Source organism: Marmota flaviventris, chromosome 5, assembly GCF_047511675.1.
Source record: "Marmota flaviventris isolate mMarFla1 chromosome 5, mMarFla1.hap1, whole genome shotgun sequence".
Lineage (NCBI taxonomy): Eukaryota > Metazoa > Chordata > Mammalia > Rodentia > Sciuridae > Marmota > Marmota flaviventris.
The window spans coordinates 42,419,436-42,438,784 of record NC_092502.1 but is presented as its reverse complement, the minus strand read 5'-3'; the positions used below and the strand labels follow the sequence as shown (position 1 = coordinate 42,438,784).

At 39.8% G+C, this 19,349-nt stretch overlaps 1 protein-coding gene across 1 annotated transcript in view; it reads left to right on the top strand.

The window, feature by feature from the left end:
• The window catches only part of Spock1 (SPARC (osteonectin), cwcv and kazal like domains proteoglycan 1), a 495,655-nt gene that overhangs the window by 244,807 nt on the left and 231,499 nt on the right, over positions 1-19,349 (top strand). The window lies entirely within an intron of this gene.

The window sequence follows — 19,349 nt, the reverse complement described above, 5'->3', positions numbered from 1 at the left end:
CCTGCAGTTACCTAAAGGACAGTATGTTTCTCACAGCAGTCTCTCCAAGTCCCAGCTCACATCAGAATTTTGTACACACTGAGTTTGGGATTTTGCTTTTTGTGGATCCCTATGCCGCCAGCAGACTCTCCCAAGTCCCTAACTTTGTGTTTTTGTACATCTGTATTGAACGCAATAGTCTCTTTATAGGCAACATGTTATTTTTATGTGCCTTACTTTATTACACATGAAATGAAAACATCTCTGACATTTTCAATACTCACTGAATTTTTATTAGAATTCTATCTTTCATCAATAATAGCACAAGCTGCAACTCCCTTCTCTGGAATATTTACTGAGATTGCCGTTTCTGTCGGGACAGAGAGCTGATGCCACCTTATTAGAAATGGCTTCATTCTCATTGCTTTTATCTTGTTAGATAATCCTTTAATCCCTGTTCATTGCCCATAGACTCTGCCTCTCTTAGGCAGGACTGTTAGTACAAGCCCACAGAACAGCATGGAGGGGAAGGCCAGCCTGCTAGTTTATCAGTTTTGAGTCATTACAGCATCATTAGTTCTGGTGGCTGTGGCGATTAGAACTGGAGGTCTCATACCTGAGGCCCGCCGTGTTCATTCATAATAAGGGATTTAACAGACATTTATGCAAGCAGAAAATTGAATCAGCAGTACCATCAGTGCATTAAATTATGGCATTTTTTCCTGTAGACTTCCTATAAAAATGCAGAAGTAAAAAAATGGGCAGAAATATTTCTTAGGTGGGTTTGCTGAACATCTTTGGGTAACACAGGATGCTAAGAAGTTTTCTGTGTGAATTGGTCTTCCATTATTTCAGGGACTTCAACCAGTTTTTTCAGGTTGATCCTCACGTATCATGTGGCAGTCCACGTTTACATACTAACCTTTCTTCTATTGATCTTGGAAAATCACCTCTTGATGATGTCTTTGGTCTTTGGGAAATGAGACTGAAAATTTAAAACATGGAATATTAGACTGTCTTTGACATTTGGGTGAAATTCATTATAATTCTAAGAGGCTTAAAAAATACCTGCCAATTATATGGCATCTAAAGATCTCAGTGTGCTTCCCCCAAGGAAAACATGGGGCTCAAGAGAGAGCAAGGGTGATGAGGCACTTCCCAGGGCATGATTGTATAGTGATTTCCAAAAAAATCATCCCACAAAAGATCACATTGCTTTTTATGTTTTTTGTTGAGTATAGTTCTTAAGTAGGTGATATGTTCAGTTAGTTTCAAAATAAAAATAAATAGGAACATAGTAAAAGGGCTCTTTGTGCCCACTATTCTCATCCTAGGGTCACTATTATAGTAGTTGCTTTCCAGAGATGTTTTGATACATGCATTAACATACATATGCCTATTCTTTCTCCTATTTTAAAGACATAAATGTTAGCCTGTTTTGCACAATGTTCTCCACTTTTGCTTTTGCAAGAAAGAATATATCTTGGAGGTGCTTCCCTATTTACTCATAGAGACTATCATTGACTACTTTCTTCTTTCAATGTGTTTGGTGTTTCAATGTGCAAATATACTCTATTTAATGTATTCCCTATTGACGGGCAGTTGAGTTGTTTCCAGTACTGTACTATCATTAGCAGAAGTGCAACAAATAACCTTGCATAAATTATCATTTCACACTTATTTGCCAGCTCTTCAATATGCTATATATTCCCAGAAGAGGAGTTTCTGGGTTAGAAAATACATTCATTTGTCATTTTGGTGACTATTGCCAAATTTCTGCCTCTGGTAAGGTATTTAAAAATAACTGTTCCAAACAGCCTTGTTAATAGATATTTCTATTTGTATTATTTATCCACTTTCCTGTTGGATTCTTGGTCTTGTTAATTTCTAGAAGCTCTTTATATAGTGATAGACTTGTTTCTTATCTATAATTTGAATGTAAAAAGGAAACTCTCAGTGGTGGTATTTGCCCTTTGACTTTACTTAGGGCCAAGTAAATTTTCATTTTCATTCATTCAAATTTATTAACTCTAAATTTCTTGGATTCTAGATATTTAGGAATGATTTGAAGGGTGTTCTTTTCAAGGTTAGTAAGGAATTTTTTCCTCTCATCTTTTAATACACATGGAATTGATTTTGATGTAAGATGTAGAACTGACTTTCTTCTTGAGGTGCTGTTCAGTTTCTGTTATATCAGTAGTTGAATTTTGCACACGGATTTGTAATGCCACTTTTACTTTATGCTGCATTCCCATTGTATTTGGTGTGATTTCTGGTCTTTGTATTTTGGTCCATTTGTCATCTAGCCATATTTCAGTACTAGAACCACACTATTTTAATCACTGCTCTGTAATATACTGCTAGAGCTCTTCTTCTTCATGACTTACCTACTTCAGATTTGTTTTCCTTTTTCTTTATAGGCTTACATATTTATTTTTCTAAATGTACTTAATAATGATAAACTTGTATAATCTCCAAACTAAAATCAGTGTTATCAGTCAAAAAGCATTTATGAATTACCTCAAGAAGAATTGATAACTCTGTGAATTTTTCTCCTGTATAAGAACATGGTATGTCCTCTGATCTCTGCAAGTTTTCTTTTGTGTCCCTTGAGAGGAGTTGAACATTTCTTCTAATTGATCTTGCACATTTCTTAGCTCCTTGGTATGCTATTTCATGTGTATTATATTAAATGGGATTTGTTTCTTATAAGTATACTGACTGGTAGAGGTTTATATGTAAGAAAGCAATGAATGTTTGCAATTTTTTTTTACTTTGCTAGATTTCTCATTTTTTGTCTTTTTTTGTATTCTTTTTGACTTTCTAAGCATATAATCATTTGTTTTTCCATAGTTCTGGTTTTATTTATTCCTTTCCAATTTTTATGTTTATTTCAGCTTTCCCTGGTTCATCTTATATAATGTAAATTAGTAATGGTGATAATGAGCTCCCTTGTTTTAGTTTTCTTTAGGTTTTGTTTGTTTGTTTTAATTTTTTCCTTGTTTTTGTTCTCTTGCTCACATATTAAAGGGAAAATTGTTTCACTACACAAACACTACTTCAGAAGCAAATGTGTGGGTTTTTCACACAATTCCATTCTCTACAAACACTAATGGGATGTGTTTGTCCTCTGATTCTACTGAATTCTGACACTGTCTGCGTAGGGTTAGTGTCAAGACCCACAGGTGAAAGGATTCAGTCCCCTGAGATGCCCTCACTTCAGGTGCCGGTAACAGGTTGACTACTGTACTTCTAATGAAAGTTGTTCCTCCCAAGATTCCTTCTACTCCCTTCCATGTTTGCTGTCATGGGTTACGGTACTCAGGGCAACACTTTACTATTACAGGTTCATTCTGAAGGAGTAAGAAGGATATGTATGAGCAGTAAGATAAAGAAATACATAGGACAAGGCCTGGAATGGTCTGGAGTGTGGGGGTTTCTGCCCTGTGCAGTTGGGCAATACCACTGTCTTGGCAAGTGGGTGCATTCACCCAGAAATTCATGGAACCCCATCTTTTAGGGCTTATATAGAAGCTTGTGTTAGCATAGCAATGATGGATTACATCATTGGCCATTGGTGATTAAGTTAGTCTCCTAGCCACTCTTCCTTCCCTGGAAATTAGGGGTGGGGGATTGAAATTTCCAATCTTCTGATAATATCACATAGTGGTTTCTCTAGCAACCAGCCCCTACCCTCTTAGAGCAGATTCATTAGCACAAACTCAGGTATGGCTGAAAGAATCTTACTGTAAATAACAAAAGATATTCCTCTCACCCACATCACTAAGGAAATTCCACGGGTTTTAATACTTTTGTTCCAGGAAAGAAGAAGGAAGACTAAACATATGTTTCTTATTGTAGTACAGCATTACACATGTATTTGACTCTTATGCCATTAAGTGTGATCCTAGCTTGGGATGGAGGTAAAAATATTTTATCTGTCAAGGCAGTATATGTCTGTTCCTTTTATATTGAGCACCCACGGTTACTCTAATCAACAATGATGATCAAATTTTGCTCATCTTTGGGATAGTTACTTGATTTTACTCCAGAAAAACAGAAACTAGCATATTTACTAACATTGAGCAACCGTTGAGTTCCTTGTTTAAACTCTGCTCATGCTATTTCATTCTTTTATTGAAATCCTTGATTCTATGTGTTATTTTTTTGTTCTCTGATAGTCATGAATTTAGATACATCTAGAGTTTTCTTTTATGTGTTATAATTATAAGGTTTTGCTCCTATTTCAAACAACTTAGATTTTTTTTTCCTGTGAAGGACAGTTTCCCAAATAATCTTACACTGTGAGTAAGATTGTAAGGAGCATGTTTAGCTTATAAAAAAAAAAGAAGAAGAAGAAGAAGAAGAAGAAGAAGAAGAAGAAGAAGAAGAAGAAGAAGAAGAAGAAGAAGAAGAAGAAGAAGAAGAAGAAGAAGAAGAAGAAGAAGAAGAAGAAGAAGAAGAAGAAGAAGAAGAAGAAGAAGAAGAAGAAGAAGAAGAAGAAGAAGAAGAAGAAGAAGAAGAAGAAGAAGAAGAAGAAGAAGAAGAAGAAGAAGAAGAAGAAGAAGAAGAAGAAGAAGAAGAAGAAGAAGAAGAAGAAGAAGAAGAAGAAGAAGAAGAAGAAGAAGAAGAAGAAGAAGAAGAAGAAGAAGAAGAAGAAGAAGAAGAAGAAGAAGAAGAAGAAAGAAGAAGAAGAAGAAGAAGAATTCGGGACCAGGGTTGTGGCTCAGTGGCAGAGCACTTGCCTAGCATGAATAAGGCACTGGGTTTGATCCCCGGCACCACATAAAAATAGAAACAAATAAAATAAAGGTGTTGTGTCCATCTGCAACTAAAAAAGAAAAAACTTCTTAAAAAATAAAAAATAAAAGTGGCTTCAAAGACTGAACTGTGTTCCTGAATCTAAGTGAATTTTAAATTTAACGAAGATAGGATTTGTCTGCAAATACAAAGCATGGACTATAATTTATCAACACTTCATTAGTACTAATAAGAAAATACATTGGTAATTAAGTATATAGTAGGTTGGCTTTACATACACTGGCTCATTTTTATCCTTTGTTCATTCATATGTGGAACTGCTTTCAACTTAGAGAAAACAGATTTCAATAGTCTACCCAAGATCACACAGGTAGTAAAGGTTGGAATCACACTTAAAACATGGATCTATTTGATTCTAGCATCCATATTTTCAACTACCATGATATATTTTTTAAAGCAAGTTGAGTTTTTAGAGGTAATTGGAAGTAAGAAAATTATTTCCTGAAGCAGTGGCCTTAAAATGCAGTCTCCAGACCAACAGCATAGAAATCGTCCAGCAACTTGTCAGAAATGCACATTCTCATCCTCCTTCCCCAGATGAACTGAAGCAGAAACTCAGGGGGATGAGCTCCTGTAGCCTCTGTTCTACTAAGGCCTCCAGGTGACCGATCCTCCAGTACACCAAAGTCTGAGAACCATTGCCTTAGAGATCTCAACACTTTTCTTCCCTTCTGCAGCCTCAATGTTAGGAGTTACTAACTTGTTGACTCTATAAACAAGGGCAAAATTTTCTTTATTTTCTCCATTTACTCTCCAGAAATAGAGGCTAATCATTTGTTTGACACCATATGGCTTGCTCACAAAAGGGAGTATTTGCTGAGCCTGCCTCCCTGTGAGACTTGTGAGAATTAAACACTCTTGTGAAATGTCAATAGAGCATCATTTACTCGCAGCCTCAGTCTAGACAGAGGTTTTAAGCAAACTAATGAGACTTCATTTTAGGAGTGAAAGCAGTTTGCAGATGTGCACATTTTCCGTGTATGGCCTCTATGCGTGATGGATAAGCACTTCCTGGGTCCAAGTGGATGGAGGACTGACTGTGAAGGCAGGGACCTAGCCTCTCAGTCCTCTGCCTCCCAGAATGAGCAAATGCGGGGAGGAAGGCGAAATCATGGTGGGCTGCCCACTTGACCTCATCTCTGTACGATGCCACTAAACCAAGTAAGTAATGATAATTCATTTAACCTAAAAGGCTCAATCCAATTAATGATTTCCATGCAGTTGCCAGTCGCTTGCCCTTCCCTTCTGGATGTAGAATTCATTTCACTGGCATCACTGATTTACAAAAGGAAGGCTGCTTACAAGCTAATTGGGTGAAGTCATTACAGAGGGCAGCGTGGCTATGAGCTGGAGCAGCACTAAAGTGGTTTCCGATAAAGTCCCTCTCATTCCTGCATTGGTTGTCACCCCCAGAGTAATTAGATCTGAATGGCATCGGTTTGGGGCTATGAGTACACTGTGGGTTTGCCAGTGACCAGGTAGTTTGCTGAAACTCGTTCTTTCTTCCTCTCTCCCTCCCCCTTTCCTTCTTTGTTTTCTTTCTTTCCTTCCCTATATTCCCTCCGTCCTTTCTTTCTTTCCTCCTCCCTCCCTCCTTCCCTCTCTCTTTCTTCCCCCCCCACCCCAGTGCCTCCCATGTGCTAAGGCAAGTGCTCTACCAACCTCAGCCCCCTGAAACTACTACTTAATTATATCTGGGAGTTCCCAAGCTAGATTTATTTCTGTGCACCACGCTCCAACTGGGATTATCGGAACACAGAGAAGCCCAGGAAGCCTGCACGTACATACACCTGTGCACAGCCTACCTGTAACATTTTCAGGACCCATAGCGGAGCATAAGTGGAGGTTCATATTTCTGGGTCTAATGACTGAATCATAGATCAAGTTAACCTGCTGTGTAACAGTAACGTGTGTTCTGTCCTCCTGCCTTGTTAATTAACCTCAGTCATGACCGGGGTATGCCACCAGGGGGACAGCCTTCCTTCTCTTCTCACTCTTGGCTTCATTCTGCTTCACAAAGGGCCTGGCGTGTGCCTTGCGTGCAGACAGCTCACCTTGTGCACGCTCAGATCATATCCCCTCCTCACGGCACACCACTGCCCCGTGGCCTCTCCTGGGCCTACAGGGCTGTCACTGGCAGCTCAGGCCATCTGGAAAGGATGGGCTGGAGAAAAGGCCCAGATAGCTCTGGAGTTGGTCCGGGGCCATTCGGGCAGGGAATTCTGGGATGATCCCAGGGACCAAAGACACATCTAGAAAGGGAAAGCCTGAGCTCTGGAAGGATGTGTCTTCTTGGCCCCAGGGAAGCCCCACCCCTGTGGGAGGGACACAGCCAGATGAGGGGCGAATAGGCTCCTATTGCCTTTGTCCCAGGACAGTGCTGGTCAGATGGCATGGCATGTTTTGTTTACCAGGGCTTCAGTCAGAGGGGGAGCTCTAAACACAGCTCTGGGTGTTCATGTACACCCCACACAGACAGACACGTGTGCTGATGACCACAAGCTGAGCCACTTATGAACTACCTGTCTTACACATTCCATTCTTACACACTCCAGTGCTCCTAGCACACACACCTGTCTTCCTTTCTGTGGCACTCATTCCCAGACACCTGCCATAGATCTTGACCAGCAGGCGTCTTCACATGGACATGTGCATCTACAAGCCATGCACACATATGCAACCTGCCAACACTGCTTGTGGGTTTATCTCTACACCCAGGCACTCTTCTGCCCATAGTCATTTCTCTAATGTGCACTGATACTTACCATGTTTTTCTTGTCAATAGTCATAATAATTGGTGTTACCAGGAGTCAGGTTGAAAGTAGTGGCTAAAATGAGGCTTTAGGGTTTGAAAATGCAGTTATCTATATTTTTTTAAAATTGACACATAATGATTGTGTATAAATTTTAGGGTACAATTGTGATGTTTTAATGCATGAATACATGGCATAATGATTAGATCAGGCTAATTAGCATATCCATCACCTCATGTATTTATCATTTCCTTTGGTGAGAGCATTAAAAAACTTCCCGTAGCTATTTTGAAATATCCAGTACGTTATTGTTAACTATAGTTATTCTTATGTGCAATATGCCATCAGTATTTATTTTTCCTTTCTGTATGTAATTTTGTATCCATTGATCAACCTTTCCTATCCTCCCCTCTGTAGGTACCATTAAAATTAATTAGCAGATAATGAAAACTGGTCATATTGCTCTTATTGATGACCATAACGTACTCTGGACATAATTACCCTGATACCTGCCTTGTCTCTGTAGGTGACACACACTCTTTCTGAAGGTTGACAGTTGTCATTCAGCAGGGCACTGCACTTGGTTGTGGCTTCCTTATCTGGAGGCTTCAGGAACAGCATTCAGAATTCCGAAAAATATCCCACATCAGAGAAGCCATATGAGGAAACCACACAGGGAAGGTTAAGTGATGCTGGATCTCCCCGTGAGCCTCACTCCCACTTTGTCAGTGACTCAGTTCCTAACAACTGATCTCCAGGTCAGTGCCCACTGGAAGGAAGGCAGTCATGAGCAGTTCACTCTTCTTAGACACTTTGATGTCAGTGCTGTCCCTGAGATGGAACAACATGTGCTTAGTGTGCTTATTTGGGACAGAATCCTTTAATGTCAGCGTCTTGTCGGCTTAAAGAAATGTTCAATGTGTGGTAAGATATTCTTATTGGAAGCGTGTTTGGTATTTAGTAGTATCTTTGTAAAGGCCAAGACACTGACATTAGGATACTACTAATTAACTGAACTCCAGACATTATTCAGCTGCTAAAAGTCATGTTTTCCAGGATTTTCCTCTGAAAAGCTAATACTTTCCCCTTTCCTTCCTCTCTTGGTGGTTTTTTTTTTTTTTTTTTGTTTTTTTCGGTGGTGGGAAGGAGGTACTCGGGATTGAATTCAGGGGCATTCAATCAATGAGCCACATCTCCACTCCAGCCCTATTTTGTATTTTATTAAGAGACAGGATCTCACTGAGTTGCTTAGCACCTCGCTTTTTCTGAGGCTGGCTGGCTTTGAACTTGCAATCCTCCTGCCTCAGCCTCCCTAGCTGCCTCCTCTCTCTTTAGAAGCAAGTCACTACTCCAGGCCACCCTCAAGGGGAAGAGGACAGGTATTAGTTTCTTTCTTCTGCAGGGACCAATATCTACATACATTATTTGGAATTCTACTAAAAGAATTCGCTCACCCTAACTTTTAAGAAGATATAGAGAGGTAATTGGTGTGACTGATCTCTGGTCTGAACAAGAAGATGTGGGCTTGTTCCTCCTCCCTGTTAAGTATTACAACAATAAAAATGGGGAATTGCATAAGAGACAAGCAGAGGAGAGCTCTGAGAGGTGATAAGAAGCAGGTGAGTTGGCTTGGGATCCCAGGGCTGGAGCAGTGAGCAGCAACTTCACTGTGTCTTTCCCTCACCTCGTGGGAGAAGCTGAAACAGGTATGGCATTTCCTGATCCATAACCTAGCAACAGAAGGCAGCCCAGGTAGGTTCATCCCTCCTTGATGCCATAGAAGTTCCTTTGGCAGCATAAGGTAAACCTGGCACTTGGGCTCCGTTAATAACAGCAGCCATGGGAAATGCCATCCTTCCTGACAGTCTGAGTCCTGTCCTCCACTGTGGCTGAGTTCCACCAGCAAAAGAAGCCTTACTGCACAAGTGGCCCAACCTGGAAAGCCTCTTTTTCCTTGTGAGCCTGAGACTCCTTTCCCTACCCAGAGCCTCTTGGGAAGCTGGGGGGTACTGCAAGAGGGCATCCAACTATATAGCAAATACTTGAAAAAGTCTTCTCATCCCCATGAACCTCCGACTCTCCTTCATAACCCAGTGATACCAGATGGCCCAGTCTGGGGAGACCAGACAAGAATGTTGGCTATCACCACTCTTATTCAACATAGTACAGGAAATTCTAGTCATCACAATAAGGTAAGAAAAGAAAGGATGAAAGAAAACTGTGCCTATTTACAGATGACACGGTTGTCTACATAAAACATTCCAAAGAATATTTAAAAAGAAAAAAGCCCACCATAACCAATACGTGAGCTCAGCAAGGTCGGGGGGTATAAGATCAATACACACAAATCAAGCACATAGCTGCAAACTCACAACGGATATGTGAAAATTGAAATTTAAAACAATACTATTTATGATTACTCTAAAAATGAAGCATTTAGGGGTTGGGGAGGTGGTTCAGTGGTAGAGTACTTGCCTAGCATATGTGAAACACTGAGCTCAATTCTCAGCACAACGTAAACATAAATAAATAAAATAAAGGTATTATGTCCACCTATAACTAAAGAAAAATTTTAAATGAAGTATTTAGATATAAACTTAAAGAAAATGCATGTGATCTGTATGCTGAACACTATGAAACATTAATGAAACCAATAAAAACTTAAAAAGACATGTCTTATTTGTGGATTGGGAGATTGAACATAAAGATGTCTATTCTCTGGGAAATCTACATAATAGATTTAAAGAAATTCCTGTCTAAATTGTATAAATTTAGACAAATTGTATAAATTAGACAAAATGGCTCAAGCACTTAAATATGAAATGTAGAATGATATAACTTTTAGGAAAATGTAATCTTCAGGATCTAGCCCTATGTCAAGCTCTTAGACTTGACAATGGTCTGCAAAACACAGTTTGATAAATTATACTTCCTCAAAATTAAACAAAAACTTGTCCTTTGTTCAAACATTAAAAATGTGAAAGAATAAACTGTAGACTGGAAAATATTTGCAAACTACACATGCAGTAAAGAGCTAATATCTAGAATATGTAAAGAACTCTCTAAACTCAAGAGGGTTTTTAAAAAGCCAGTTCAAAGTGAGCAAAAGTCATGAAGAGACATTTCACCAAGGAACTAAACAGATGATGAATAAATATATGAAATGTTGTTCAATATCACTAGCCATCAGAGAAATGCAAGTTAGAATTTAGCAGGGAGATATCACTTCATAACAGTCCGAATGGCTAAAATGAAAAATAACAGCAACACTCATTGCTGGCAAGATTGTGGAGAAACTGAGATGCTGTGTACCACTGGTAGGAATGCAAAGTGGCATGATCAATCTGGAATGCAAGTGCCGTACAACTGAGCAGTTTCACTCATGGACGTTTATCCCAGAAAAATGAAAACTTTTGTTCCTACAAAACCCTGCATATGAATATTTATAACAGATTTATTTGTAATAGCTAAAAACTGGAACCAGGCCAGATGTTCTTCAGTGGATGAGTGATTACACAAAATGTGATACATCCATACTTTGGAAATAGTACTAGGCAATAAAAAAAAAAAAAGGAAAGAAAAGAAAGAACTAGGGATTGATGCAACAATCTAGGTGAATCTTCATGGAATTTTGCTGAGTAAAAAAAAGTCAGTCTCAGAAAGGTTACATACCATGCAGTTCCATTTTATATAACATTTTGAGGTGCTAAAATTTTAGAAATGGAGGAACAATTACTGGTTGCCAGGAACTTGGGATGGTAGAAGAGAATAGGGGTCAGGAAGGAGGGAGGTATGGTTATAAACGGGCAACAGCTGGGATCATTGTGATGTGACTGTTTTGCATTTTAACCATGGTAGTGGATACAGGAACCTATGAATGTGATAAAATATAGGGAACCAAACACAAACACACACACACACACACACACACACACATACACACACTACAATTTAAATTGGAGAAATATGAATAAGATCAATGAATTCTTTCAATGTTAATATCCTGATGGTGATAGCATAGTACAACATTACAAGATATTTCTTTTGGGGGTGAATGGTATATGTGATGTCTCTGGATTATTTCCTACAACTGTGTGGTGTGAATCCACAATGATCCCAATAATAATTTCAATGAAAAAAGTTATGTGATATAGTGATATAAGATATAGTATGATCTGAAAGTACTAAAAAATAATTAATATGTCCTACCATGAGATTTTTAGGAGAGAATATAGAAAAAGACTAAATAAATATTATGGCATCTTTAATTCCTGTTCCCAAAGTTGATAGATTAACAGAAAGCTACACACACAGACACACACACACACACACTATACTACACTCAAACATACACTACACCCACGCATGCATGCACATACACATAAAGCTATCAATTTTCTTTTGATCTAATGATGTTATATATTTTTAAGACAAAATTTTATTTTTCTTACATAAATACTGAGGGTTCATTGTATTTTAAATTTTCACATAAGCCCAAAGAATACAATAAATATTATGTGTATATTTGCTTTTTGGTAGATAGCTCAGACTATGGTGTTTTCTTTTTCTCCCGTTAGTTCCCCTTATCATGCATTTTGTTGTGGACTGGTAAGATGACTTTTCTTTCCACACAAAATCCCCAAGCCCCTTGGTGTGAAGCTCTTTCTGCAAATGAACAGAGCTTGCTTTTCTGTAGGAATTCTGGTGGTTTGAGACAAGCCTCTTGTAAAAATTTAAGAAGCTAGCTGCTCAAGAGACTATAGCCAAGCTTGCTTCCTCTGTGCCCCCAGCATATCTGAGTTGCTATTAGCTGGTAACCTGAATAGGTTTGCCAGGAGATGTTTCTATATAAGGAAAGATGGGGGAGCAATCCTGTCTATGACAAGCCCCTTTTGTTCAGAGTAGAATTTCGAGTCTTGGATTGCCTTTCTTCAGAGGCCAAAGGTGGTCCTCATTGATCACTGTTCTACAGCCCAGTGACAAAGCTGCCCTCCTCTGAGCTTTCTGTAATGGGTATCCATTGTTTCATCCTCCCCAAATGGGCCGTAATTCATCTTTCTTGGAGATGTGCCTCTCTTCCTTTGACCTGGCGACTCAACTGAGAGTATCACCTTCTCATGTTGAGTTTCCTTCACATGCATTCAAGTGTCTGATTCATACTCTCCTCGAGATCAATATTCATCATTCTTTTTCTTTTTTTTTGTCCCCTATATCTTACTGTAATTAGTGGTAGACAGAGAAATCAAAAGAAGTAGATCATTTTTATGTTTTTAAAGTTCACTTCTGAGTTCCAGACAAAGTCAGTTGAAAATTTCCCTTTGTGTGTCTGGTGAGGATCAAGTGCTTCTTCCGGAAGAGCTCCAGTCAGACCATTATCAGAACGAAAAAGGCCCAGGGGCTCCCAGTGCCTCTGTTTGCAGTGCATGAGCTCATCTTGTTGCTGGAGAGATGGATGTCATCAGCCAGGCCAAGTACTAACGAATTCATGGATCAGGACCAGTCGGTGATGGCAGAGGTATATTTAGATTGTTCCCAATTTCTGACATTGCTTCAAGGTAAATCCATTATCTGGGTAAGCGCTGCCATATAGTAATTATACTGAAAATATTATATTTGTACATGCTTTCTCCCCCTTAGCAAAATATATTTTAAATGTTCTTAGAGGTGATTTTTAAAATCTTGGCACTTCTGGACTGCATTTCTACCTAAACAACATCAAGCAATATTGCAAAGATGATTACTATTTCTGTCTTGTGTGGGTGGGGTCTTGCAAACAGGTGCTTCTGGGGTCTGTGCAGCCTGAGGTCCCATTAGGATGGCTGGGCTTTTCCTGTGGCTCAGGAGCCATGTCTACAGTCTGTAGCTGTAGCCACCTCAATCATTGATTTTGGCCAAAGACCCCCTCAGTGGTTGTACTAACTGTGTGGCATTTGTAAGTCTCACAGCTCGTTTGAATCATTCAGGGATGCTCAGGTCAACTGGCAAGGATCAGGAAGCCAGGCATTCCTGTTTGCCGAAAGTAAAGAGGGAAGAGACAGAAGCAAACAGGCTTGGTTCGCCCCTCTTTGCATTTCTAGTGACATGAGTTTTTTTTAAGGAAATGGAATTTGTACCTTCTTTTTATTGGATGTGAATGAGGAAATGTCCAGATCACAGAGTTTTGTGGTTCCTCCCCATAGATACACGCACGTCACAATGGGCCCCAAGGAGTGGAACAAGAAAGACCCAGAGGAGGGGAGGGTCTGAGAGACCCACACTTTTGGTACCAATCCACCTTGTGGTCTGAATTCTGGGGGGACTGGTGGTATTAGCTGTTGCTTTGCTCCTAGAAGGCCTGCCATTACCCCCTCACCTGTTTTTACACAGTCCAAGGGCTGAAGTGAAGCTGAGACCTTTCTTCAGAGTGTCACTGAGATTGGATTACTGCCCGTGTTTCATCCCTCCACACGTAGCTGTGTGGGTGGTTTTGTTTCTTCCTCCAGAATGGAGGCTCCTTCTCAGTCCTCAACATTCGGTGCTGAGCTGGGCAATAGATATCATATTCCCAAAGATTCTTATTTTGTTCTGATGATTCCAGAACTGGAGGATCGTCAGAATTTCAAGACCTTGTGATAGGATCTGGCTTAAATCATAATTCAGTGAGCAGTTGTTTTCTATCCCAGAAAGCCTTCTTCCCGGAGACAAGGCAGCTGATCAACTGGACAAAACAGCTTGGCCTTTCAGATTTCTCTCTCTCTCTCTCTCTCTCTCTCTCTCTCTCTCTCTCTCTCTCTGCAAGTGGCAACAACAATTTTCTCCCAAAGGAAATCTCACCTAGAATTGAGTGCATAAAACCTACTAAGGCAGAATTTCTAAGATTAGCTTGTCCCTTAACTTCTATGATAGATTTTGAAGCAATTTCTTATAACCCTAGGGTTTCAGGGTCTCTGCTTTGAGAGGTGCTGGCTCTGAGTCCTTCTTGACTGGCCTGAAGCCTGAGGGATAAACAGATCACAAAGGACAGATTTGGCTTGGAGCAGGGTCTTCTGATTCCCCTCATGCTCTCAACTTTGTGTCTTGTAGCTACTCTCCAGTCCCCTGGTCACAAATCTTGTTTTAAAGTCCTCAATCAAAATTTCTCATTTTGTAGATGGATAAAGGAGGGAGGCTTCGCAAATGGAAGGGAGTGGCTTCGTTGACTCATTTGTAACTGTCTGTTGAGCAGCTGTCACATGAGATGTTTTATGGGGTACTCTATTAATATGACATTTAGCCTCAGAAAGCTTACAATCAGGGTACAAATAATGATCAGCAACATGATTGCGATGATAGGTGAGGTATGAAGACACTATTGAGCACACAGCAAAGACCCTCCATTTGTTTCCAAAATCTTACAGACCCAAACTATGTAGGTGGCACTTTGTAGTTCAGCATCACTTATTGAGAATAAATGTGGATGTCTCTGAAGCATGACACTTTAGCCCTCAGGGCAAGAAGATCAAGCCACAATGTGTGTGGTAAACAGATTAATTTGGTCAATAGTTTAATTCTGGCAGAAGCTGAATGACATTATAAAGAATGCAGTGGCATTTCTCCTGGAAATGTCTGCCATCATTTTTTTTTTTGACATGAGGAAAATAAAGGCTTCCCAACTCCAGAAAGAATTAGCATGAAATATGCCCATCAATCTCCCTGCAAAGAATCATTATGCCACGGAATTGTGTTGACATGGAGGAGCAGACGATGAATGAACAGACGATGGTGTGCAGCTTGCTGATAGCCTTCTTTTAGAAAGCCCATATCATTCAGGGTCCAGCTTTGGTCTGGATGTCCCTGTTGGGCTGTGACCTTGGGTCAGACAGTAGTCTGAGTCCCAGGGATGTGGTGAGGCAATGTCCTCAGGCTTAGTGGGGCTGCTTCCTGTCTTCTTTGAAGGCTATGCTCCCTTTGGTTGGGATGGGCTTTTGGTTTCCACATGTCTCTTTCTGAGTCCTTGAGCTTGGCCTTCTTCCTCCTTTCAGTTATCACAGTGGTCCTCAAATGTGGACCCTGGATTGGTGGTATCAGACATGCAGGCTATAGGGTTCTACCTCAGATATACTGAACCAGCATCAAGAGAGCACAGCAACCTGTGTTTTTACAAGTCTTGCAGGAGATTCCGATGCCTGTTCAAGGGCAAGCCACTGTTTCATCAAATGTGCCTGCTAAGGCCTCATACCCCCATGCTTTAGCATATAGGAGGTTGGGTGAGCTAAGCTTGTGTTTGAGATTGAGTATACATGTTTAGAGAAGGCTCTGTGTAGGGAAGTCATTATATGGGACAGGGGGTAAGGACCTAGTAAAGCTCCTGGTTCTTTAACACCTCTTGATACCTAACGTTGATATAGATGACGATATCTAACAATCACTTTGTCAATCATTACAGGCTTTATCTCATTATATTTCCATAGTAACCCCTTTGAGTTAGTGGCATTTTCTGTCTCCATTTTATGATGTCTCAAAGTGAGGCTCACAGCAGTTAATTAATTTGCTCAATTTCACCCAACCAGAAAATGGCAAAGACAGAACCACAGCCCAGGTCTGTGCTTCACTAGTGTAGTTTCATCTCTGTCATAGTCTGCTCTTCTCTCAGCTCTTCTGGGGATGGTTGATTTCAGGAACACATGAATTTCCTGCAGAGGATTTTTGAGCTGGCTTGGTTGAGGTGTTTCCATATCAAGTCTGCAAAGAGATTGAGCGTGAAGGGCTTTGATGCTCTTGGGGGAGAATAGTACTTAATCTTCCCTCCAAGAGTAACTTCTAGAAGCACAAACAGGAACCAAGAAAATGAAACGAGCTATTTTACACTTGAAATGCATCACAAGTGAACGACTGCCTATTAAATTGGGCTCACCTGTGCTCCCAGCCTCCTGTGATATAGGCTATTAAAATGGGGAGCTAAGCGGCAGGGGGAAAGCTGGTTAATAGCCTCCCTAGGTTGTTGCAACAGCCTGCAGGAGGGACAGGGGTCTTGTGCTGCCTACATATCTCTGTGGACTTTCTTCTTGTTAATAAACAGGCGGCAGTAACAATTTCATTTTATTTAGGAGGTTCAGAAGTCTTCATGAAGCCATGTATATGAGATTTTGTTTTATTAGGCTTAGCGGAGATCTCTTCTAAATCTCAGCTTGCTGCTTCCAGGTGGATGAGTGATAGTTTTTCAAGTTTTTCTCTGTTTCAGAAATCTGTAGGTAGGTGAGTGCTTTGGGACTGAGGTATGAACTGGGCTTTTGATTTTATACCAGCTTCCTTTCCCAGCTAACATTCTTTAAAGATTGCTGTTTGGCAATTTTTCTCCTGTGGACCCCAATTTTGCAGTCTGTCCTTTGAAAGCATGTCACTTATTCCAAGGAAGCATCTGCCTAAGTGTGCCTGAGTCACATTTACCTGCCTACATAGGAAGCAATCTTCTGTCCATTATCTGTCTCACCATTGTATGAGAGCCGTCCAGCAATGGACTGCATTCTCCCCTGATTTCATTCTCCCAATTAGCTTATAGCCAAGTTCCAATAACATATTAAGCCAAGAGCTTTTCTTGTTAATTTCCCCATAGAAAAGATGTGGCAAAGCTGCAGGGAGGCTGAACTTAGCCTACAAACAGTGCTGAGCTATGCTGTTCTTCCTTTCAAATAAGCAGCTGCTCCCTTGGAGAATAACTTTGTTTAGCATCTGGAACAATGTTGGAGTGTAACAGAGTTGGAAACTTTGTGGCATTCCTCAAGTAACTCTTGTAACATATTATCCCATAGGTGAATACTCTTAAGGGAGTCTATTTTTTTTTTTTTTTTTGGTCAGATTCAACTACTGCATAAATTGTACTTTAGCACATTATGAATTAATGCCCATGAATGACCTTTCCATCACTAGTTATATCTTTGTTCAGATGTTTGCCTGGCTGTCTGACATTCTCAGCTCTGACCCGACAGCTAACAGTTCATGGTTTTGACCAGATCATCACCTTTTCTTGTACAACCTTACATATTTGGGCAACTTCTTGAAAGTTTAGTGCATTTTGATTTTGCTCATTATCTCTTAAACATGTATGACAAAATAAGAATAATGGTGCTGAAACTTGGGTCTCATGAAAATGGAGAAAATACTGGGAATCATTAAGTGTGCCCCCAATGGCAACTCATTAGTCTCAAATGGATGGACACTGGTATTAAAACAGTCAACTGGGTATTCAATTGTGAGGAAAAAAAGAAAATTAAAGGGCACAGATGAAATGCTAAAAAAAAAATGTTATCTAAGATAGTGTTTAAAAAGCCACATTGTTATGCTGTTTTTGACACTGGGGACCAGACAATCACCTTCCCTTAAAACATGTAAATCTGTTGTTTTGATTGTCACACTTTTTAGTTTTTTTCTCTTGTTTTTCTACTGTAGCACATTATGCACAGGGCTGCCCTAGTCTATGGGGGCTATCCTTTTAACTTGCCATTAGAATTTCTTTTCTTTCACATTGAAGTCATAGATTTCATTAGCATCATGATTAGGAAAAAGTTGACAGATCAGTTGATGGAAATGGATACTTGTCATGCTACTCTCTCTCATCCTGGGCCTTTCTTCATCTCTGCCCCTGCTTTATATTTTCATAGTATTTGTACTTAATAAAGTATACATTTTATTTCCTGTTGATCATCAATATGCAGTAGAGTATTAGAAAGAAAAGGAATTTTTGTCTGTTTTATTCATCATCTAGGCCAGAGTTTCTCAACTTTATTTCACTATCGCTCCCCTAAGGAGACTTTTCAGATATTTTTCTACATAACACCTACGCCCTCCATGGAAGTTGAATACCTCAAATGTATTGTGTTTCTGTTTATATGTTGTCTATGTGTGTTATATGTGTGTGCTTTATACATAAAAGGAGTACAATATTCTTTTCATGCCTGAAAAAGAGCTTCTACCCCCTTGAAGGACAATGTCCCTTTGAGGATGCATCCTCTAGATCTAGTATTAAAAAAATGCCTGGAATATAGTAGGTATTCAATAAATTTGTGTTGCACTAATTCGACTTATCTAGAATGTCTATCTTCAGGAAAGCTGTTAAACCCATGCCTAAGTAATATTTTTGCACTTTCCACGTGTCTGATTTTAGTTTTTTTTCAATAAACGTCAAACACATGACTTGACAGGTTTTGAAGGGAGTTGCTCTTGTAGTAGTATTAAGTCCTCCCTGTTTTGAGTTCTTGATTTTCTGGGGGAGAGAATATTTTAATCGAGGGCTTTATTTAAACCTCTAGTCAATTAGTCCTGATGATTAATATAGACAGAGAAAACCAATGCACAAGTTTACTAAATGTTCTTACTAACAGCCACCATTAGCCTTTGTCTTTACTTTAGCTGTGGTACTGAAACTGGATTTACAGAGCCTCTGAAAATATTTTGCTGGGCCCCAAATATGGCCTTACCCAAACAGAACATTTCCCTGTGTACTCCAGAGTGGCAGTGGGAACCAAATAGAGGCACTTCAACAAATCTTAATGTGCCCTGGATATGCCTAAGTACTCTGCTGTGTTTTCATTTTGCTTGATACTCTACAGCCTGTCTGTCCTCTGCCCTGATATCTATCATATGTGTTGCATGATAAAAGCCAATAGTTTCGAGTTAATTAAATAAAACAAGAACACTCAAGGTTCATGCAATGTGCTTGATAGTAGAAGGAGAACAATTGATGCATGTCTACTAAGATGCCAGACACTAGGATGACCCTCTCAGAATGGAATATGACCGAGGCTCTCTCATCACTTACAGACTTGGTGTCTGAAACCTGGG